Genomic DNA, 14,798 nt, shown 5'->3' on the forward strand with positions numbered 1-14,798 from the left:
AAGCTCCATCTGAGCAAGGTAAAAAAGTCTGGGGTCATTTATCTACATATTTGTATTTTGGCATGAAAAGAGATGGAAAAATCTTCCTTATTTGGAAGGCTTCCGTTTTCTTTGGGTACTGTTGGAGGGTCTTCCAAGTGGACAGAGGCCTCGGCACTCCCCTTTGGAGAGCCAGAGGTGTGATTAGTGGCACAATGTGGGTGATGGGAGATTTGAACACTTGTGCAAATCCTCCAGGGCCTTTTCCTTACCACTCACCTTGATGTGAAGGTAGAGATGCTACAGTCCATCCACGCTTCCATGTGCTGCCATATGTCTTCTGTCCAGAGCTTCATCTGGGCATTGGTAGCAGGAGCCTGTTGCTGGTGAAGCCTTTCAGCTTCTGTATGTCTGTGAAAATTCTTATTTTGCTTTTTTAAAATAGTAATTTTGCTGTATTGAGAATCTGAGATACTTTTATTTATTTAACACCTCTAAAGATGGTACTCCATTATGTTGTGTTTCTGTCTTTGTTCCTACATGTTCAATATTTCCTTTTATTGGCTGCCTTTATGAATTTCTCTCAACTTTGCTTCCCAGCACTTTGACCATGGTGCATCTAGCTGTGCTTAATGTTTTTTATAGATATTGTGCTTGGTGTTTTCCCAGCCTCTTAGATTTGGGGATTATTGATTTTATCTTTTATGAAATCTTAGCCATCTAGGTGTGAAAATGTTGTCCTGGTGGGGAGTAGGCATGTCTGAGCATGGCCAAACCCTTGAGGGTTGCATGGGTGCCTGTGGAGGCCACCATGACAATGTCAGGCAGGGAGGGATTCTGGATATTCCTCTTTTTCTCCTCACGTGTGAGTCCTCAGGAAACTCTACCACCAGCCCTAAGAGCCTCAGGTGAATTCATTGTGATCCCTTCTTTCTCTTTTTTTCTTTTAGGTGTTGTCCAGAGAGCCAGAGAAATGGACCTATCCCCTCCATTCTGAGGAATTCCTCCCCATTCTGAAAAATTGTATAGCATAAAAAAAAAATAAAAATAAATCATATTACTATGTAACACTGCCTGGCCTCAATATAAGCTGGAGGACAGGGAGGTCTGCCTGGTCAATGGGGGTCTAACCTGTAACACTACCCTCCAGTTAGAACTCTTTTGAAAATGTAAAAAATTGCCTGAAATCCTTTTTATACTCAGGAGTTTAAGGCCTTACAGTAAAGCCAGAGGCATGGGGAGCATGCGCCATACATGCTGCCATGTAAAGTGCATGTCCCTAGGTCCCTTGACCTGAACCTTTTTTGACTGCAGTTTAGAAAACTGAAGTTCCTTCCGAGCCCCACAGGGACAAGGATGCCTTCTGGCAATCCTGACTGCCCCTGAACATGCAACTTACCAATATATCTTCAACTATCTGTCCCTAATTCTGTCCCTGGATTCCTATGCTTTTTATGGGACGTGACTATGGGTTAAAGGGCCACCAGCAGGGTACACATTCCTTTTTGTCTGTTGGATCTTCAAGTGTCCCAGATTAGCTTTGGTTCTCTGAGGACCCAGGGAAGTTGCTGGGGGCACTTCATATCCCAGCCCTTTCCTTTGATCTCATGTAGAGAGACCTGAATGTGATTCTCTCTATTGCTTCCCCCAGAGAAGATGTGCATTTGGGACCAGGTGTAAGTGTTAACAGATGCCTTAAATGATGCCCAACCTCTCTGTTTCCTGTGGGAATGACACTGTCCTCCTTTAGCATTCTAACTGGCATGTCCAATGGGGACAGCAGGGAATAAGACTCAGAGACCACATGGTCATGTGTCTCATAGAAGGTGCACAACTGAACATAGTTCACAACCTGTGAACTATGCTAGGATGAGAGAGGTGATGCAGAGCCCTGATGAAAATGCAGAACTTTTTGAAGCTTGACTGGTTAATGAGGTCTACAAATATGTTGACCTGGCAACTCCTGGGGGAGAGTGGTATTGAGGACTCATCTCATCAATCACCCCCAGATATTAGAAGAAAACTCAAAAAATAGTCCTTGTGGCCCCAGACTCCCTGTCATGCTCTCCTGACGTTCCTGTTAGTGTGTCAACAACTGAGGTATGAGAGAGTAGGAGGGGCAAGAATGTATGATTGGAGGTGAGACTGATGTAAGTCAGTCTCTGGTGGCTGTCACATGCAGGCCCCTGCCACACCAGGACCGCCCATACCATGTGGGAAGAGTACCATCCAATGAGGGCCACTTCTACTGCCATAAGAAGGTTGACTGTATCAAAGAATGTCCCAATCCCTTATCCTCTTCCTGCCAAGACAGGCCCCTTATGTAATAAGTAGGGCATTGGAGGAGAGACTGTTCCATGGTCCATAGGGAGCAGGGTGGCCTTTCTCCCCAATAACAATGGGATGACCGATGGGGCCTGAGGTTCACAGCAGCACCCAACAAGACCATCATTTTCTTTTTTTTTTTCCCATTCAAATTTCCTTTATTATTTCTTATAGCATAACTGTGTACATTAATGCAATCATGGGGTACAGTGTGCTGTTTTCATATACATTTTTAAATACTCTCATCAAACTGGTTAACATAGCCTTCATGTCATTTTCTTAGTTATTGAGTTAAGACATTCATACTCTGCTTTTAGTAAGAGTCACTTGTACCCTTGTAGGATAAACCCACAAATCACCCTCCCTCCCCCTATCCACCCCCTTCACCTCCCCTCTCCCACCCCCCTTCCCATATTCTAAGGCTATAATTAGGTTATAACATGCCTATAAAAACTATGAATTAGTTCCAAAATGGGGCTGTGTACATTGGATACTTTTTCTTCCATTCTTGAGATACTTTGCTAAAAAGAACATTTTCTAATTCCATCCATGTAAACATGAAGGAGGTAAAGTCTCCACCTTTCTTTAGGGCTGCCTAGTATTCCATGGTGTACACATACCACAATTTATTGATCCATTCGTGGGTCAATGGGCATTTAGGTTTCTTCCATGACCTAGCATTGTTGAATTGGGCTGCAAGAAACATTCTGATACAAATATCTTTGTTGTAGTGTGATTTTTGGTCTTCTGGATATATGCCTAATAAAGGAATTGCAGGATCAAATGGCAGGTCTACTTTTAGATCCCTGAGTGTTCTCCAGATGTCTTTCCAAAAGGAATGAATTAATTTGCATTCCCACCAGCAGTGTAGAAGTGTTCCCTTTTCTCCACATCCACGCCAGCATCTCTGGCTTTGGAATTTTGTGATATGGGCTAATCTTACTGAGGTTAGGTGGTACCTCAAAGTAGTTTTGATTTGCATTTCTCTGATGATTAAGGATGGTGAGCATTTTTTCATATATCTGTAGGCCATGTGCCTATCTTCTTTAGAGAAATTTCTATTCAAGTCCCTTTCCCACCCTGAGACGGGATCACATGTTTTTTTCTTGCTAATACGTTTGAGTTCTCTGTGGATTCTGGTTATTAAACCTTTGTCGGAGACAAACCCAGCAAATATATTCTCCCATTCTGAGGGCTGTCTACCCGCTTTATTTACTGTGTTCTTGGCTGTGCAGAAGCTTTTTAATTTGATTAGGCCCCCAAAGTGTATTTTTGATATTGCTTCAATTGCCCTACAGGTCCTCCTCATAAAATTTTCGCCCAAGCCTATTTCTTCAAGTGTTTTCCCTATACTTTCCTCTAGTATTTTCATAGTTTCATGCCTTAAGTTTAAATCTTTAATCCAGTGAGAATCTATCTTAGTTAATGGTGAAAGGTGTGGGTCCAGTTTCAGTCTTCTACAGGTTGCCATCCAGTTAGCCCAGCACCATTTGTTAAATAGGGAATCTTTTCCCCACTCAGTGTTTTTAATTGGCTTGTCAAAGATCAGATAATGGTAGGTGGCTGGATTTATCTCTTGGCTTTCTATTCTGTTCCACACATCTACCTCTCTGTTTTTGTTCCAGTACCATGCTGTTTTGATCACTATCGATTTATAGTATAGTCTGAGGTCTGGTAACATAATTCCTCCTACTTTGTTTTTGTTCCTGAGTAATGTTTTGGCTATTCAAGGTTTTTTCTGATTCCATATAAAATGAAGTATTTTTTTCTAGATCTTTAAAGTATGATAGTGGAGCTCTAATGGGGATTGCATTAAAATTATATATTGCTTTGGGTAGTATTGACATTTTAACAATGTTGATTCTTCCCAGCCATGAGCATGGTATTTTTTCCATTTGTTAACATTGTCAGCTATTTCTTTTCTTAGAGTTTCATAGTTCTCTTTATAAAGGTCTTTCATATCCTTTGTTAGGTAAACTCCCAGATATTTCATCTTCTTGGCACTACCGTAAATGGAATAGAGTTCTTGACTATTTTTTCAGCTTGACTGTTGTTGGTATATATAAAGGCTACCGATTTATGAGTGTTGATTTTGTAACCTGACACACTGCTGTATTCCTTGATCACTTCTAGGAGTTTTGTAGTAGGATCCTTGGTATTTTCCAGGTATATGATCATGTCATCTGCGAAGAGTGAAAGTTTAATCTCTTCTAATCCTATATGGATACCCTTGATTGCCTTTTCTTCCCTAATTGTGATGGCTAAAACTTCCATTACAATGTTAAAGAGCAATGGAGACAATGCCTGGTTCCTGATCTGAGTTGAAATGATTTCAATTTAACTCCATTGAGTATGATATTGGCTGTGGGTTTGCTGTAGATGGCCTCTATCAATTTGAGAAATGTCCCTTCTATGCCATTTTTCTTAAGTGTTCTGATCATGAAAGGATGCTGGATGTTATCAAAAGCTTTTTCTGCATCAATTGAGAGAATCATATTGCCTTTGTTTTTTAATTTATTTATGTGATGAATTATGTTTATAGATTTACATATGTTGAACTAGCCTTGAGATCCTGGGATAAAACCCACTTGGTTGTGGTATATAATTTGTCTGATGTGTTGCTGGATTCTGTTGGTTAGGATCTTGTTGAATATTTTTGCATCAATATTCATTAGTGATATTGGTCTATAATTTTCTTTTCTTGTTGGGTCTTTTCCTGGTTTGGGGATCAAGGTGATGTTTGCTTCATAGAATGTGTTGGGTAGTATTCTGTCTTTTTCTATCTTTTGGAAAAGGTTAAGTAGTATAGGGATTAGTTCCTCTTTAAAGGTTTGGTAAAATTCTGACGTGAAGCCATCTGGTCCCAGGCTCTTCTTTTTAGGGAGATTTTGTATAGTTGATACTATTTCAGAACTTGATAAAGGCCTGTTTAACATTTCCACTTCATTTGGATTAGTCTTGGGAGGTGGCGTGCTTCCAAATATTGGTCAATTTCCTTCAGATTTTCATATTTCTGAGAATAAAGTTTCCTGTAATATTCATTAAGGATTGTTTGAATTTCTAAGGGGTCTACGGTTATTTCATCTTTACCATTTCTGATTGATGAGATTAACAATTTTACTCTTTTTTTCTTGGTTAGGTTGGCCAAAAGTTTATCTATCTTATGGACCTTTTAAAAAACCCAACTTTTTGATTTATTGATCTGTTGTATTATCCTTTTGTTTTCAATTTCATTTAATTCTGCTCTAATTTTGGTTATTTCTTTTCTTCTGCTGGGTGTCGGATTGGAGTGTTCTTCCTTTTCCAGCTGTTTGAGATGTCCCATTAAGTTGTTAGCTTCCTCTCTTTCTGCTTTCTTGAGGAAGGCTTGCAGTGCTATAAATTTCCCTCTTAGGACTGCCTTTGCAGTATCCCAGAGGTTTTGGTAACTCGCATCTTCATTATCGTTTTGTTCCAAAAATTTGGTAATTTCCTTCTTGATCTTGTCTCTGACCCACCTATCATTCAGCATAAGGTTATTTAGCTTCCATGTTTTTGTATGAGTCTGAAATTACTGTTGTTACTGAGTTCAACTTTTATTCCATGATGGTCTGAGAAGAGGCAAGGAATAATTTCTATTCTTTTAAATTTGCCGAGGTTAGACTTGTGACCTAAAATGTGGTTGATTTTGGAGTATGTTCCATGGGCCGATGAGAAAAATGTGTATTCAGTTTTGTTAGGATGAAATATTCTGTAGACGTCTGTTAAATACAAATGCTGAATGGTTAAGTTTAAATCTAAAACTTCTTTGCTAAGCTTCTTGTTGGAGGATCTATCCAACATCACCAAAGGAGTATTAAAATCTCCAACTATGCTGGAACTGGGAGAAATCAAGTTGCTCACGTCTATTACGGCAACTCTTATAAATTGAGGTGCATTCTTGTTGGGTGCATAAATGTTGATGATTGAAAATCTCATCGTATTAAGTATTTCCCTTAACAAATATAAAGTGTCCATCTTTATCCTTGATTACTTTTGTTGGTTTAAAGCCTATTGTATCTGTGAATAAAATCACAATGCCTGCTTTTTTCTATTTTCTATTTGCCTGGAATATAGATGATCATCCCTTCACCCTGAGTCTATATTTGTCTTTTAGAGTAAGGTGGGATTCTTGTATGTAGAAGATATCTAGCTTGAGTTTTTGTATCCAGTCAGCCAGGCTTTGCCTCTTTAGAGGGCAATTTAATCCATTCACATTGTTTGAGAATATTGATAAACCTGGTATAATTTTGGGTATCAAGTTTTTTGAAAGTCCAGAGGACATCTTTAATCTTTTTACCACTCTGGAAATTGGAATTTGATCACAATTTTCTGTGTGAGTTTACTTATGTGGTAGAGGATTGCACTGGGCTTTATGGAGGATAGGTCTGAGAATATCCTGGAGGGCTGGTTTAGTTATAGCAAATTTCTTCAATGTGTGAATGTCATTAAAGAATTTAATTTCTCCACCATAAATGAAAATCAGTTTAGCTGGATACAGGATCCTGGGTTGAAAGTTATTTTGTTTTAGGAGATTAAAAGTCAATGACCACCATATTCTAGCCTGAAAGGTTTCAGCAGAGAGATGTGCAGTCCTTCTAATATTCTTCCCCTTGTAGGTTATGGTTTTCTTATGTCTAGCTGCTTTTAGAATTTTCTCTTTGGTATTAACTTTAGTGAAGTTAATTATGATGTTCCTGGGGGATGTCTTATTTGGGTTGAGTCATGCTGGTGTTCTCAAACTGTCTGCTATCTGAATTTCAGAATCTCTTGGCATGTCTGGAAAGTTCTCTTTCATAATTTCATGAAGTAGAGCCTCTGTGCTTTGTGAAGCCACTTCATTGCCTTCAGGGATTCCTATAAGATGAATATTAGTTTTCTTTGAATTATCCCAGAGCTTTCTGAGAGAGTGATCCAATTTTGTGTTCCATTTCTCTTCATCCTTGAGTGCTTGGGAACATTCAGAAGCTTTGTCTTCAATGTCAGAGATCATTTCTCCTGCCTGCTCCATTCTGTTACCAAGGGATTCTACCATATTTTTCAGATATTTGAGGGCTGCAACCTATTGCCTCAGTGTTTCAAAATCTTTGGTCATTTTATCTTTGAAATTGTTGAATTCTTGAGACATCTTTTGAATAATTTCTTGAGACATCTTTTGAATCATTTCTTGAAATTCTAATTCCCTCCTCTCTTCCATTCTGTTAACCTTATTTGTTATCCAAATCCTGAACTCAATTTCTGACATCTTAGCCATCTGTTTATGGATGGGATCTTCAACTGCGTCTGCCCCATCCTTCCTTGGGGGAGTTGATCTACTCTGGTTATTTGAATTACCAGAGTTTTTCCGCTGATTCCACCCCATGCTGAATTTACACCATGTGGGGACCGTACCAGAACCTTTCAGTCAGTGGTCTGCACTGGAGAAGATGCCGGCTTCCTCTGGTTGCCCAAAGAGGCAGAGTATGTCTGTCTGGAAGTGCCTGAGGGGTTTGAGCCTTGTTGTTCCCACTGCTGTGGTTGCTGCTCTTTGTCTTAGGGTACCACTGTGCTTGCATGGTTCCCTCTCAACTGACCATCCTCTCCTAGTTCTTGGGTGGCTGGCCGGGGATGCTGGGAGTGCACAGTTCTGGCAATTCTAGGCCCGCCAGTGAGGGTGCCTGGAGTGGGGAACGCCTCCGCCACTGCTGGCAGGACGTGTGGCTCTATCAAGCAGTTCTTGGCACACCTGGAGCTGGGGACTCATCTGCTGCTGCCCATGGGTTGCACAGGGCTCTAGCAAGCAGTCCTGGGCCCACCTAGAATGAGGGGACTCCTTTACCGGCCCCTGCAGGGCACACGTGGCTCTAGCAGGCAGTTCTGACCCTGCCCAGTGTGGGAACCTAGAGGAGGGAACTCCTCCGATGCTGCCCGCAGGATGTGCATGGCTCTAGCAAACAGTTCTTGGCCCACCTGGAGCTGGGAATTACTCCACTGCTACCCGTGGGTTGTGTGCAGCTCTAGAAAGCAGTTCTGGGCCCGACCAGAACTGAGGACTCCTCCACAGCAGCCCGCAGGACAAGCACGCGCTAGCAAGCAATTCTGGGCCCTCTGGGAGCTGGAGATTCCTACACCACAACCTGAGGGGCATGCATGGCTTTAGCAAGCAGTTCTGGGCTTGCCCAGAGTGGGGGAATCTTCTGCCAGCCCCCACGGGGCACGTGTGGCTCCAGCAAGTAGTTTTGGGCATGCCCAGAGTGGAGGACTCCTCCGCCACTACGCATGGGACATGCGTGGCTCTAGCAAACAGTTCTGGGCCTGCCTGAAGTGGGGTACTCCAGCGCCGCCCCCTGTTGGGCATGTGTGGCTCTAGCAAAGAGTTATGGGCCCTCCTGGAGCAGTGGACTCCTCCGCCAACCATGGTGTGTGTGGCTTTAGGAGTGGAGGACTCCACCACTGCTGGTGGTAGAGTTTATATATTTGATGGTATTTTGGGGGTCGCAGCTTGCCTGAGCAAAGTTGTGCGTTTTTCATTTGTCTCTCTTGGCTTAGCTCCAAACCATCAGCTTACTTGCTAAACTTCTGTCCTTTAAGTCTCCTTCTGGATGGGAGCCTCTGTGGGAAGCTGGCCACAGTCCACCATCTTGACTCTACCCCCGGTATGGATAATATTTGTATAAGTCACCAAAACACAAGCAATTGATACAGGCCATGCTTATCATTGAACAAAGGATGTACTTGGATCCTGCTCTGATTTTGCTGTTGGATTTTGTGTGAAGCACCAGCCCTGCCAGTCAGTGCTCTGGTTATGGTGAAAAGGTGCTTTGCACCTTATTATGCTCTGTGGGAACATAAGGCCCTTTGATATCAAAAACTATGGTGTGGCCTCTAATATGACTGGATCCAACTCTTAGCAAGGTGTCTTCCATTGAAACGTTAAATCCAACTCATTTTAAAGATAAAACCCTGCTTGTCTGCTTATGTAGTATAACTGAAAGGATTTGAGATGGGTAGGTTTAGTTTGAGGACATTTGTTTTCAAAAACAAAGCACCCTTGGAGAAACTGATGATTCCAAGCATAAGACTGGAACTTACAAGATGAGTGTGGGAGCTGGAAATCATGGTGCATTGAGAAGTGTTCTGAAACTACTGAAAGGGTGGCAGGACTCAGGAACCAGCACAAACATGCTTTGTCTTCCCAAACATGGGGCAATTTGTACCTCAGTAAGGGTGCGAACAAACATAGCTGTAAGGACTGAAACATACACAATCTATTTAAATCCAGGAGTTGATGATGAATCTTTAAAAACCACACCATTTCCTATGTTGGAGGATAGGGAAATCAATTAATTATTTTGAAAAGAAAGAATTATGCATACATCCAAACTTTCCTGTATGAACTACATCTCAAGGCAACCAAGAGTTGATGGGAGAAGCTGGTCTTTATATGAATATTTTGGAAATTACTGAAGAACTAGGGATAAAATGAGAATATTGTTTGATTTGGATTCTCTGATGAATTAATAAATCCAGACCATGAGTATCAGTGGCAACTAATGTCCCAAAGGAAAAGAGAAGCCGACACTAGACATCTCTTAAAAGAAAATCCCTATGACACTTAAGAAATGTTGGCAAAAGTACTTATCAAACCTGAACCTGATCAACCTCTAAATGTAACTACCAGTTTATACAGAATACAAAAGTCAGAGGACCATGTTAAGGGATCCTAAGGAAGCAGTCAACAAAACTTAGAGTGAGGGAAACTCTATAGGCAGAAAATCCTAGGAGCTGGAACCTCTGACTTGACACTGGATATAAGGGGACTATGGTTAATTGCTTTTTATTAGAATGCTGGTGTTGAGATTATTGTTATATTTACATTTCACATACCTGTACCCTCCCAGAGTGCTCTCACAATAGCAATTAGTCCTCAGCTGGGACAAAGATGTATGTGATTACTAGCATTGAACTTTAAAATCCAAATGAATATTTCTTGCTATTCATCAACAGTGTCCTACATACTTAAAAACCACAAAAAGGAAACTGCGGGCTTTCTACACAACTCTCACAATGAAGTACCATAAGATGTTTAAAGTTTAACACCTGCTTACTATCGAGTAGCCAATCTTATCTCATTCCGGAATACTGAGTTCCTTGGGGCTTGCCTCCAAGTTACAAGATTTCTCTAGGCTTGCCAGGAGATTGTCTTGCTCTCAGTGTTTCCTTTGATGTGTTAAGAACTGGTGACTGTCTTTGTAAGCATGATGTTTATTCCTCCACTGTTATAGTAGGAAATTCCTCCACTGTTATAATAGGAAACACTCTGATGGCTCAATACAAATCTTATTCAGTGAGTGGCAAGAGAAGGTTGGAAGAGAAAACATAAGATTGGTCAGGAGATGGTAATTGTTATATCTAGATGACGTGCATGTAGAGATTCATTAAACTAGTTTCTTGATATATATGGAAATTCCATATTAAATTTTTTGAAAAGAAAGAATAAGAATAAAGCAAAAGCAAAAGGTCATTAGGATAACAAAAGCAAACAGCAAACAATAAACTCAGCTTTGGCAAGAGAATGCCAGCAGTGGCAGCTGGGGTGCTACAGTAAGCTCCCCAGGGAGACGAGAGTCGGACTTTAGACCTGGCTCTTCACTGGAGACCATCTGTCTGACCTCTGTAAACTAGAGTTCAAATTACTCAGAAGGTGCTGGATCCTACAGTTCCTGGTCTTCTACACCACAGCCATGTAGAACATGGAACCACCTTGATGCTGACACCATCTCTACCAGTGCTGTGAATTAGAGGCTGGGTCAGTGGGTCCATGCCAGCAGTGCTGAACTGGACACTCACAGACGTGGAGCTGCAGCTGCTTTTGGAAATCAGAGCCATCTCTCAGTGACACTCACCAAAACATACAAGTTGGCTGTTTAATGTGGATTCCATTTCACAACTCATCATAGCACGGCTCTTGTTTGCGTATTCTTATGAACCTTAACTTAGATCTGACAAAGGCTTGCCTCTGGGATTATGTGTACATGTATATTTAGGATCTTCAGAATACTGCGAAGTGAATAGCAAAAATAAAACCACTATTCATTTCACTATTAAAATTGGAATGATCCAGCTGTGAGGCCCAACAGCCAATGGGCTGAGAGCAAGCTGGGCAAGTAGGGGCACAGTTTTTTCCTCTGAAAGGAATGCAGAGTTCAAATCTGCTTGAAGGATGACAGGGAAGGATTAACCATACTGTTTAAATAGATTATGCCTCAGCTTCATCACATATTTTATGGTTTGTAAACCTCAAAGGACATCATTAACCTATTAGCGCTAGGGGCAGCTGGTTAGTAGAAACCTTAGCAAATGCAGAGGGTACTGTGTGCCACTTCATATAAAAGTCAGGAAGGAGATAGAAGTCTAAATACATGTGACAGAGTTCTGGGGGCTGGAGAAGGGACAATACATCAGATTAAAAAATTCTATTAATTAGGACATTTCTATCCAAACAAACTGAATGCTAATGAAGATACCAATGGTAGCAAAATAGTATTTTTCAAGGTTTAAATCAAGATTCATATCTTCCAAAACTTCTTTGCTAGCATTTCTTATATAATAATCCTTCTGCATTCTGCATCGACTTACTCTCTGCAGCTAAAGTGTTGTCATATTTGTCTTCAGATTCTCTAATTATTTAGAAGTGCTTCAAATATACAGAGGGTGCCAAAAAATGTATGCACGTTTTAAGAAAGGAAAGAACTATATTAAACTTGCAATCCTCAACGTACAGAGATAATGTTTGTTATCTTGTATTATATATTGTATCTTGTATATCTTGTGATTGCAGATGTCAAACGTGACTTGAGTATTACAATTCAGCATGGTTGTTTCCTTTCTGAAAATTGGTACACACCTTATTGATACCTCCTGTATGTGCTATATCCCCAAGAACATATCAAATCTTCCACAAGGCAAAGAATAAGCTCTTCGTTTTCCCCCAATTCCTAGTGCAGTGATGGCAAGGCATCCAAAAGGCCTTTGTGGGAAGGAAGAGGAAGGGAGGAATGGAATAAGGAAAGAAAAAAAACAAAAAAGATCAGCATGTGTAAGTCTAAAGGATGAAATATTACCTTACTGCTCAAGCTCTGATTTGAAATGAATAGTATTTCCAAGACCAAATTTAAAGACAAATCTTTAGAGTAAATTCAACATCAAGAAAAAATTTACAGTTTGTACAATTCTAGAAGAATCATTAAATATGGGGCCTACTGGAAGTCAAGGATAATGATTCAAGTAACTTGGTGAAACCATTAAATATCAACTGAAATCATCAATTAACCTTCACTATCATGTTATTACAACTTCATAATGATTTCTTCTTCAATATATATCTGATGACTTTTCCCAAGACTTTTTTGAGTTAAATGAAACTGAAAATTATTTAGGTAGCATTTGGTAATATACATAAAATTTTAAGAAGAAAAATTAAATACATGAATGACAAAGAAATTAACTCACTTATTTTAACAATCTATGGCAGTAGTAATAAATAAAATGCTCTCTGAGTAATTTGGCGAGAGGTGTTTTCCATGGCATTTAGCAACACTGTGCAAAACTTTTAATGCTTTCTCTCCTTTCTACCAAATGTTCAACCAGCAGGGTGATTCAGGAACCACCCTGGCAAAAGAGCAGATTTTTTTTTTTTTAATTTATCTATGCCTAGGAATTCCAAAACCTAAAAGTTTGTAGCTTTTTTTTTTTTTTTTATCAAAATGGATCTTCTATTTAGATACAAATTTAAGGGACTATGAGAGTTGATAATAGGCCCTCCGAAATGTAGATGATCCCTGCCAGGTCATAATGGATAAAAGAATGCTGACTTGAGAACTGAACCATTCATTGCTCATCAAAATAATCAATATGACATTGCTCTTGCAAGGCAAAGATACCCTACAATACAGTGTTTTTGATTATTACATAAGAAAAGAATAGGGATTTGGGCATATTAGGAAAAGATTAAAAACTTGATTTATGTAAACTGACTTGCCCTATATTAAAAATAAATGAGAAAAATCATTAAAATGTTAATTCTAAAAAATCAAATGCATATACCTATAGGCTTTTGAGAACTCAGATTTCTGATGCTCTTAACGTTTTCTGATTTCTCTGAGAATTTCTTTGTAATATGAATTTGCTTAGTATAGAGAGAAGCAAATAAATTTCATTACATTTAATTTGCATATTGGAATACTGGCAATTATGATTTATTCCTTACTATGGTCACTGAATTGGAGTTCCCATGGTTTAAAAACAATTCGAAGTGTTAAGTAATTTTTAAAAATTAGAAATCTACTAGTTTAAATGAATCAGTGTTTGATGTTCTTAACAAGGACAGACTGCTTTTTTTGCAACATGTTAGTAACGGCTCATTTGTATTTTGAGGGTTTGAAGAGAGTAAGTACACATAGACAAGCCTTAGGTGAATGGATGTGTGTGTATTCCAATAAAACTTTATTTACAAAACCAGGGCTGCACCACGGTCTACTGTTTGCCAACCCCTCCTCTAGACAAGCATCTCAAGCTGCTTTTTAGAAATTTCTACTTGGATTTCCATAACTTCCCAAACACAACACGTCCCCAGATGAACTCATCTTATTCCTTCCTCCGGATGCCTTCTTAGTGAATGACACGACCTCCTACCAGTGGTCCAAGACAGAAATCAGGCAACAACCTTAATTTCATTTCCCACATTCCACCAGTCACAAGAGTTAGTCAGTTCTACTTGGAAACAGCTCCTTAATCCATTCCCTTTTCTCCTTCTCCACACCGTCTTCCACTACCTGTCACCTCCACCTCTGTGCTTTTTAAGAGCTCCTCTCCCAGCTGAGGTTGGAGGGATCCTACCACTCTTGGGTGTCATTGACAAAAGTCTGAATTTTTTGAAATGGTATGAGAGGGCTTTGCAAGTGGACCATTTCCCCCCTTTAGCCTAAATTGCTTCCATTTGCTGGGCCTCCTGCCTCTAGGTCCTTGCCCACATGCTCCTTCTGTCTGCAGCATGCTTGTGCTCTTACTGCCTTCTAGGTCTAAACCCAGATGTCATGCCCTCTGGGAAGAGTCTCTTCATTCCCCAAGACAGTCCCTCTGTATACAGCACAGTGACTGAGACCTTACTTTAACTATTGCAATCACAGAGCCACATTGCGCCCTGCTGACCCCCAAGCCCCAGCATGCTGACAGCTCCCTGAGAGCATTACCGAGCACCGTGGGTGCTAAAGGGACACCTACAGACACACAGACATCTCCAGAGGGCATTACTGAGCAGTGTGGGCCCTGGAGGGACACCTACAGACACATGGACATCTCCAGAGGGCATTACGGAGCACCGTGGGCGCTGGAGGGACACCTACAGACACACAGACATCTCTAGAGGGCATTACCGAGCACCGTGGGCGCTGGAGGGACACCTACTGACACACGGACATCTCCAGAGGGCATTACCG

Source organism: Otolemur garnettii, unplaced genomic scaffold, assembly GCF_000181295.1.
Source record: "Otolemur garnettii isolate 467f Iridium unplaced genomic scaffold, OtoGar3 scaffold00056, whole genome shotgun sequence".
Classification (NCBI taxonomy): domain Eukaryota; kingdom Metazoa; phylum Chordata; class Mammalia; order Primates; family Galagidae; genus Otolemur; species Otolemur garnettii.